The 9830-nt window shown below is 39.3% G+C and overlaps 1 protein-coding gene across 2 annotated transcripts in view; it reads right to left on the bottom strand.

Annotated features, from left to right (window-relative positions):
- plxna4 (plexin A4) overlaps positions 1-9382 on the bottom strand; it is a 1034568-nt gene extending 1025186 nt beyond the window's left edge. The window contains exon 1 of one of the 2 annotated variants that reach the window (XM_051928179.1): positions 8813-9382. The gene's annotated coding sequence lies outside the window, so the exon portion shown is untranslated. The remainder of the gene's footprint in view (positions 1-8812) is intronic. The other variant, XM_028814360.2, reaches the window with a different exon arrangement.
- Positions 9383-9830: the final 448 nt, after the last annotated feature.

Genomic DNA, 9830 nt, shown 5'->3' on the forward strand with positions numbered 1-9830 from the left:
TCACAGGCTGCATTAATAATGAAGATAAGTTAGAGTACAGGAAGGCTGAGGAGGGTGAAGGGGGAAGCACCTGCATTTCAACAGCAGCAACAAGACAAAAGAGCTGGGGGTGGACCTCCAGTATGCCAAGGAGTCTCTGAGACCAGTCGCCATCCAGGGGGAGGACGTAGCATTGGTGCAGAGCTACAAGTATATGAGGGTTCACAAACAACAAACTGGACTGGTCTGACAACCTAGTAGTGCTGTACAAGAAGGGCCAGAACAGACTGTACTTCCTAAGGAGGCTCAGGTCTTTTGAGATGTGCAGCAAGCTGCTGGAAATTCTCTACCAGTCCATAGTAGCCAGTGTGTTGTTCCGCGTTGCAGTCTCCTGGGGAAGCAACCGGAGCTCAAAAGAAGCATAACTCCTGAACAAACTTTTCAGGAAAGCCCGCTCCATCACAGGGAATACACTGGACACTTGTTGTGGAGAAAAGGATGATGGAAAAATTGGATGCCCTCAATAAAAATCCCCTCCAGAAGGCAATTCAGTGCTTCAATGCTTCCTCCCAATGTACCTTTAAGTTCATGTTGAAATATCTGCACAATATATATTTATTTATTTAATTGATTGATTGATTGACTATATTATTGGTCCTGTATCTTTGTGTTTTCATGTTTCTGCTACTGTTTGCATCTGAATTAATAAATTTTATCTAATCTAATTACACATTTGTATCAGGTACAGAATGAGCCTTTGAAAAGTATACAAAGTACCCTTATAATAAACATTTTTACTTTGCACACCTTCAAAGTAAGCTCTTGTATATTTTACATTTTTACTAATGTCACCCCAGTAATTCTTTGCAGTCTCCTGGCATTGCACTTTTCAATTCTTCTGCTGGACCTGAACTTCAGTGCTGTCTTTGGTGAACTTCTTGCACAAAGTGTTCACAGATCACGCTCTGGCTTGCAGTCACACCTTTACCAGTGATCACACCAGACATTGAAGGTTCAGTGGCTTTCTGTCAAACAATGTTCCAGAAAAATGTATTCATAGCTAAAGCTGTCAATATGGGCACCCAAGAATTCACCTATTCGCTGTGAAACAACTCAGAAGCTCTGATGTCACTCTTTTCATGCATTGAAAGTCTTGCTTGGTAAGTGTTTATGTAGTTTTATGATTTCCCTGCTTTACAAATCTGTCTCTGGGTCTATGTGAATTTCATGTGACCAAAGAGAATTGCCCTCTTAAAGGTAAAGCGTATATTCCTGATTTTCATGTTCTGGTTGGCAGGATCACATTCATGCTAAGCTATTTGTAATGACACCCAAACTGCATTCAGGTTTCAATTTTTAATTCTAATTGTAATTGTGAGTTTTCCACTTTGATACTATATTGCAATTTCAAATTGTTATGCAGATAAGTTTTTAAGACAGCTTGCTGATAAAAGTTGGTAAATAGGATATTGACTGAATTGTCGATTGACTGATTGGTTGAATGAAAACACACTTCCACCGAGACCTGAAACGGAGCACATCTCTATAAACAATCCAGAGTAAACTATTATTTATAATCAGTTTAAACTGCAATAGAGCACTTAAACTAATAATAGTGGAGAGAAGAGTAGCTACTGTCCTAACAAAAGTCACATGCATGCCTGGGCCGTATACAGAAAACAGTCAACGTGATTTCTTGACTGAACTGTAGGCAGAAGCCAAAATGCCTTAAGGAATGTTTTGCAAATATGGAAAAAAAAAGCATGAAACTTTCATGCAAACAAATACAAAACACTGGAACAATCAAGCCAAAACATTATTTAGTCATATTATAAATAAGAATAAGTTAAATCCATCCATTTTCAAGCTTATCCAATCCACATCAGGCTCAAGAGGATATGGTGCAAGTTTGGCACATTTACACAGCCAGTATTCATATTGGGGAAAAATAGAACCACCAGTGAACCCAACAAGAGCCCCAGTGAATAACTCACCACGACATGAAAAGAACATTTAGACACTGTAAACATCGGACTCGGTGATGCTGAAATGCTAAAGACCATACCATCGTGCCACACAGTGAACAGAAAACTGTAACAATGCCAGCGGATGGTGCTTTGTATGTTAAGAATCAAAAGTAGATTTAGATTAACGGCAACGTAATAATGTGGTTAAACTGAGTCTATAATCCTGTGCATTTAAATTGATTTGATTGCACCTTTCATAATGAGCACCATTGCAAAGTACATAATACAAAACAACATTGTGCTTAAAATTAAACATGCACTATCAGGAATGCACACACTCTAAAAGTAGTGAGACTCCATTCAAGGCAACAGGCTGGATCATCAAAAAAAAGCAAAAGGATTAGATGAAAAGAGAAAAATTAAATTTTACAGTTTAAAGAATTCCACGCAATTACAAAACACTTTCTTTGCAAGAGTCCCAAGTAGTAAAACAGAGATGCATTCAAATCAAAGGCCAACTGTGAAGGGCTAATGGTGCAGTGTGTTTGCAGACAATGCCAAACTGTGCCGGGGAAACTAGAGAAGATGATGGGAATGATAGAATGTGAGCGGAGGAACAATTTAAGAATAAAAAAGAACATGACTAATATACGCAGGTCAAGCAACCATCTCAAATCATAGCCCGAGGTTAAGAATGAGATTTAATAGAAATGTGAGGCATTATCCTCCAGTCTAAACTGTCATTATTGGACTAGAATAGAGGACTTATTATTTTCCAATTTATCAGCTCCAAAAAAGATAGGCCACCAGCAAAAACGGCATTACAATTGTGCTTTTAGTGCCTGAGAATGAACTGCATAAGAAGGGTGTGTGGTAAGTGTTTCCCCGCTCTAATCACAGGTCACTCGCTCAAGATATACCCTTGAGCAAATCATTTAACCTCTGCAGAAGAGGGCACAAGGACGAGGCATGCAAACAAAATTCCCTTTGTAAATGTGCTCATCAGCCAATGTTGATTTTTTTTTTTTACGACAAATGGATTTCTCTAAAGTCCTTGCAAATCCTTATCACTGTTGGCTGTTTTTATATTTTGTGGAATACTGCCTGTTTATGCAATACTTGAACAAAGTTTAACTGAAAACAAGAGGAACAGCAGGCCATATGCAAACTTTTAAAAGCATTCAATAGTACTGGTTCATTTTTATTTATATCTTTATACAAGCAATAAAAGACGGGATTTAATTTACAGTACTATTTTCAAAAAAATAACCTTTGCTGTATTATATAGGAAAAGGACTTTGCTCACAGGCACTGACTAGAAGAATATGAATGGACAAGGCATCACCCATCAAATCCAGAAGTGATACATTGAGGGGTAAACCTGTTAGTTGGCCTGCAATGGATGACGCGTATTCCCATTTTCTACTTTCTCTTTCAATAATTGTTTCTTGCAGTGTAAGTACTATTGAAAAGCACTACATAACAAAAGCAAAATGGAGGAATACTTTTACAATTACTAAAGTAAGTCTGCTGACTTTCTTATGCCAGTATGCTAATTTTGACTATATTTAACGTTAGCTTGCTACATATTGACAGATGTCAGTATACTTTAATGAAGAATAAATAATGTAATTTTAAGTTGAAATCTTATAAAATAACCATGTTTGATTTGCATTTGCCTAGTGACCTTTTATCATCCCATGGTTTACAAAGTTTGTTGTGTATGAATTGTTAAACGTCCTGACACAAAACACAGAAACATAAAGCATTTAAATTTATGGTTCATGCTGTTAGTCAGAAAATATTATTTAATAACAATGCAGTTACATTAGGTTGTGTATACTGTCCAGGAGCTGGTGCCCTTGTGTAGCCAGGTTCCCTTGGGAAGAAACCCGCTGCGCTGTTTCCTGTCAACACGGACTCTCACATATTAACTCCGAGATGAGCATTTGCCCTTCCAACAGCCGATTCCCATCTCAGTACAATATGAATGTTCTCCCAGTTAAGAAAGCACACCATCAAACCCAGGGCAGTGTGTTAACCCCATGTACACATCAGATCTAAAGTGCTGGCTGCAAACATAAGTGTACAAAGCTGTATTCATTTTTATCTCTTTTGATTGTTTGTATCGATTAACTTTACTATAGTAAAGACTAAAGTGGCAAGGCTGTTGAAATTCGGGCAAAGATGGTTATGTTTAGAATTTGAACACAGAGGAATACTACAGAAGCTCTTCTTTTGTAATTCGGCCATTGTTTACATTAACCAGAAGAAAGTCTACCCATCGATGATGCCTTCAGGAAGAAAACATGCAGAAGTGTGAAAAGAGCCCAATCTGTGATCTCCTACGTACAACTGAGGCTACTTTTAAATCAACCCGTAATGCTTCTGAAGATAACATTTTTATCCAAAGACATGCTCTCACTTTACCCACTGGAAAAAGCACAAGAGTAAAATTGGCCACCTCTTACTCCGGTAACCTCCAACTAGTAACACATCAACTAGTGTAACAGATGAAATTGCCTGTTTATTACGGAAAAAATACTGTGTTGGGAGGGAGAGGGGGGATTCTTTAGTTTGTGGAGGCAAAGGTTTATTTTTACAGAAGTTTATTTTTGAAACAAAACAAGTCTACATTGTGACTCAAGACTACTCATTTAATCATACTTTTGTTTCTTAGTTATTCCATATTAAGGCAGCTTCAAAAAAGAGTTCTTCTTTATCATCTATTATTGGCTTCCATGACCGCCTTTTTTACACAAAAGCACAAAAGCCAAAATATGATCCATGAGAAAGTTAATGATAATACTGTTTTGGATATGATACCTACTTTATGAGATTTCTTGTGACAGATAGATAGATACTGCGGTGGGCTATCGCCCTGCCAGTGGTTTGTTTCCTGGATTGTGCCCTGTGTTGGCTGGGATTGGCTCCAGCAGACCCCGGTGACCCTGTAGTTAGGATATAGCGGGTTGGATAATAGATAGATAGATAGATAGATAGATAGATAGATAGATAGATAGATAGATAGATAGATAGATAGATAGATAGATAGATAGATAGATAGATAGATAGATAGATAGATAGATAGATAGATAGATAGATAGATAGATAGATAATTTTTTAAGACTGTTAGAAACAGTACACCAGCATTTTGGGTGGAGAATGTGAAGCATTCTAAATGTGTTTTGTAAAGATAAAAAGCATAATAAAGGAACAGTAACGTCACATTTAGGGTGGGTAGCACTTCTGCTTAATGGATGCAGTGACCTAGGTTCGATTCCTGCTCCAGGATGTTGTCCATGAAGAGTCTATGTGTTCTCCCCAGGTCTGTGTCAGTTTTCCTGCTGCATCCCTAAATTCGTGTAGGTTTGGCTATTCTGATTCCAGGTTGGTTCCTGTGTGTGTATGCATGAAAAGGATTGCTTCATTGTCCTCTGCTCTTCCCTGCCTTATGCCCAGTGCTGTCTGGAGAGGCTCTGGCCTCCTGCAACCCTGAGTTACATTAACTGGGTTTGAAAAAGTCATGTTCACGTTTCTTAACTAAATGAAAAACAAAGAATTAGCAGCCCACTTTATAAATCAAGCTTAGGGTAGCTTCATAAAAAAAATGCCTGAATTCTCTTGTTTAGATTACAGAATGAAGCATTCATTCTACCACAAATTCATTGTCTTGAATCTTTTTTAATGTCACGCTGCTCAATGTGATATTTTAATCCCATCTTCTTGTTAGATCTGCCTTACTTTTAATAACCTTTTCCTTCTATATTTTTCCAGCTAACTGGAAGCTATTCCAAAATCTTTAGACCTTCAACAGTGTTATTTATCTTCTTGAACTCTGTCACTGAAGAAGAGATCAGCTGCACAAATCCCACTGCCTTACAAATGCAATAATGTTAAGGAACATTGCAGAAGAAAGCAACGAGGCTCACAAACTAGGCTGATGACTCAAATCCATTGTCAGGTAGCTGCTGTGACTAATACAGACTGTCAGGTATCACACGGATGTCATCAGCTACTGCTGACAGCAAAAAAGATCAGCACTTTCTTATAAAATATATACCCACTGCCCCTGATCAGGAATGTAACAAAAATGTGCAGTATCAGGTTGTCACATCACTACCTGCAAATTATTGAAATAGACATAGTCTTCAAGGATGATTTATTCTACTATATGATAGAATGCAAGTAAAGACCGAAGAAAAAAAAAGGAAAAATACACACAGAGTTTGCATTAAAAAAAAGAGGAAAGAACTACAGACATCTGTTGAAAAAGGCTTCAGTGGCATGCGTACATCTGTGTTTGGATTCTGCCTGCTGTCTCTCAAATCTCAAGGGAATGTTCTATCCCCTGCCTATGGTGTCAGAGAGGGAAGATTGTGCAAAATCGGTTTTGCGGTTTATATATTCACTCAGTGGGCAGCAAATAATTAAAATCATTCAAAAAAAAAATATATACGAGGCTTCTTGTTTTCTTTGCGTCCAAAATATAACAGTTTAAATAGCTAGGATTTTAAGCTGCCTGACACAGCAAGCAACAGGTGGCCTTGACGTTGCGCAGATTCCTCTCTTTCTTGTATTGTCGAAGCTAATATTTAGTTTCCAGATCTTTGTCTTACTTTGACAGAAATCCCGAGGCATTTCTCACACGTTCAGTAAAAGTGTTTGAGACCTAAAACGATGCAGTGTGTCAGTTAAGCTGCTTCCTCGCTCCGGTGGATGATGCCTTGCAGGTCATCTTGAAGAGTTCTCTCCGACGGTCCCGTCCCAAGATGTCTGTTTTTGGCTTTTAAAAGATTCCGCAGGCAGCGGGGGGATATTCTACAGAATTACAACCCTCAAATTTACCCCGGTCTTAAGATGCTGTAGTTATTCTAAGCACTGGGGCAACTGGTAACTGACATCCAGTACAGCCTGCGGTTGGCCCGCTAAAAGGCATACGTTAAAATCCCGTCACTTCTAATAAACTGAATGAGATTACACTGAAGATGTGAACTACTCAATATTTGTTTATGAGTTAGGGTCTATCCGTACCGAAAACGGCGGCTTGAAAAAATGGCTTAGATGACTAATTTAAAGTATTTAAGTAATGCAAAAATATCCAGGGCTGATGACAAGATGCGCTTAGGTAGCAACATTCCAGTACAGAAAATTAAAATTCAGCGAGAGATACTATCTTTGTTTGATATAGCGCCTTTTATAATTATGGGTATGACCGGTAAAAATAAAACTATTAATCGCTGGATAAGGACTAGGCATACAAACAAGACAAATTAAGATATTACATATTAACTTATAAAATCAACACGCAGCTGAGAAATACTAAATACGGAACAGGTATTAAAAGACAGACAGACAGACAGACAGACATATAGATAATTCAACTGGCACGTTGTATGGCACCAATTCGATCTCTTATGCTGTGCACCCTTCTGACTTCTCCTTAATTCCTATGCAAGAAACAGGCGGCAATCGTAGCAGCCGCAGTGTAGACGCCACGGTCGGTTGCCTGAACATAACCAATGATAGAATTTCTCACTTTAACCCAATGTTTCATTTCAAAGGACAAGCTACGAAGTATCAGATTGAGTGGGGTTCTACCTTGCCTGCCCGCAAGAATAATTGCAGCAATCCATAGCTCCCGACCCTCGCTACTCATCTCTCTTTCTCTCTCTGTGTGTGTTGTTATACAATGCGGTTAATGTGCGTTACACCCTCAGCAGGCAGGGCGCACATGCCAAGGATGCGCAGAACAGTTCGGAAGATGGCACGTCCGTTTCGGTGTGTGCCTGTTAAGCTTGCTCGTCCTGCTACCTTTTTTGAGTCCATAGCGTAAGATGCTGATACTTCTAGGTGACCTGAGCAGCAGCGAGATATAGGCCATTGCTGTCCGCAATCGGACACATTTATAGATACATATATATATACATATATATATGTGTGTGTGTGTGTATGTGTCTGCCTGCGTGCATTTAGAGGCAATATAAACCGCATGCCCACAAAACCGTGCATTCGCTACAACCTCGAATCCAATCCACGCACATGAGCAGACGGGGTTGCCGCTGTGCACACGTAATCCGCTAACTTCGCGCACTGCGCTTGTCAACTCTGCCGCCTTAATAACAGGTTGCTCAGGGAAATCGCGGTGTCCATATGCGGTTAAATGCACACTCGCTATACTATTAGCTCTCACTGTACATGTGCATCATTGGAAGAATAGTTAAATACATAGTGTATACCTGCAAAAGGTGGAACCACAAAGGAAGATCTAGGCTGCTGTTACAGTATACTCTATGATCATTATTTTCCACAGAACCACAGTAATGTTTTTTTCTGTCATGATACCTGTTATGCGAGCCTGAACATAACATTTTTCATGTTAAGCACTTCTTTTTAAGAAAGGCTCTGTGCAACTTACTGCACGTTACACGCTTACTCCACGCTTGAGGCACAGGCCATCACAGTCCATTTCAATTTACAGATTATGTATCTGCTCTGTGTTGTCATAAATACGGACAGTATATGCGATGTTGTTTGTATCTGAGGGAGGCGGGGAAACTTAAAGCTTCAAGTTAGAATAAAGTATACCTCATTACACGTGTCTCATCTCTGGTGTCTAACATTATCCACCCCTAGTACCGACAGTATGGCATCGCATTTTTGAAACGATGCAATTGCATGTGATATGGAGAATTAAAAAAATAAAATAAAATCCAGCTTCGCGGATAATCACGGCGTTTAGTAAGTAATGTGACAAGAAAAAGTAAAGCGCAGATACCATTCCAGGTAGCCCGACTGATGTAACGACAATTAGCCCACCACTAGACAGCACACACTCGGCTGCTGTTAAAACATTTCTCTCTTACCTGTGGTCGCTGCTTATCCTACTTACAGCCGCATTGACACTGCAGATGGTCTGTAGCCAGGAATCCACATTCACACATATTCCTAAGACCGTAAATAAGATGTTTAAAAAAATGGAAACGCTGCGCTGTTGCTTTTAAGCAGTAGCGACGGAAAGCGGAAAAAAATCCCAGTGTGTAGGCAGTAAGTACGCTTCCTCTACTGATGTCTTCGACAGGAGGCAACGCTACAGAAAGCAAAGCCTTATCCAGCACGATATTAAAAGACGATCTCCATCTACGCTCCGATCAGCGAGTCCTCCTTCAACAACTACGCTGCTTTTAGCACTCTCAACCTCGGCTCTTCAATCGTCTAACCCTCCCTCTTCTCGGCTCTGCCTCTCCGTGGATAGACCCGCTACGAAAGGATTCCAATATTACAGCGTCGGAGGCAACTTCCGAGTGCTAGCGCATTGGCTGCGCCTCAAGGTGTTGGGAAGGTGCTTTAAAGTTTGCAGGTTCACACCGCTCCCACCAAGTATGTTGTGATCTGAATTGATGCTTTGCCAGACCAAAGCGCGTCTGCCTTGTTTTACCGAGCCATCCACTGAGCCTACAGTGACATCTAGAAACGCGAAGCTGATTGGGCTAATTGTAAAATTTCATTGCCAGCAATCAGAGAGCAGCGCTTCCTTCAATGAGAGGCATATGTTGTACCTTGAGCACTGCTAATTAAAAAATGTAATCATAGTAAACGTATTTTTATCAGGTTATTTATTGGAGATCATAATAATTTACAATCACATTTACATTTTATGAGATAAAAATGTAATGAAGTTGCAGTTCTACTAGTAGTATAATCATAATATTCGCTGTGATTACAAATACTATGATTATTACAATTACTATTCATTTATGGCGTAATATTACAATATTGGCGAAAGAGTATTTTAAAATATATTAAAACTACAATGTTATACTGTTTTAAGTTCTGTCATGCGTTTCTTTCCATTTCTTATCCCAGTCACTATATGGTGGAATA

This window comes from Erpetoichthys calabaricus, chromosome 1, assembly GCF_900747795.2.
Source record: "Erpetoichthys calabaricus chromosome 1, fErpCal1.3, whole genome shotgun sequence".
Lineage (NCBI taxonomy): Eukaryota > Metazoa > Chordata > Cladistia > Polypteriformes > Polypteridae > Erpetoichthys > Erpetoichthys calabaricus.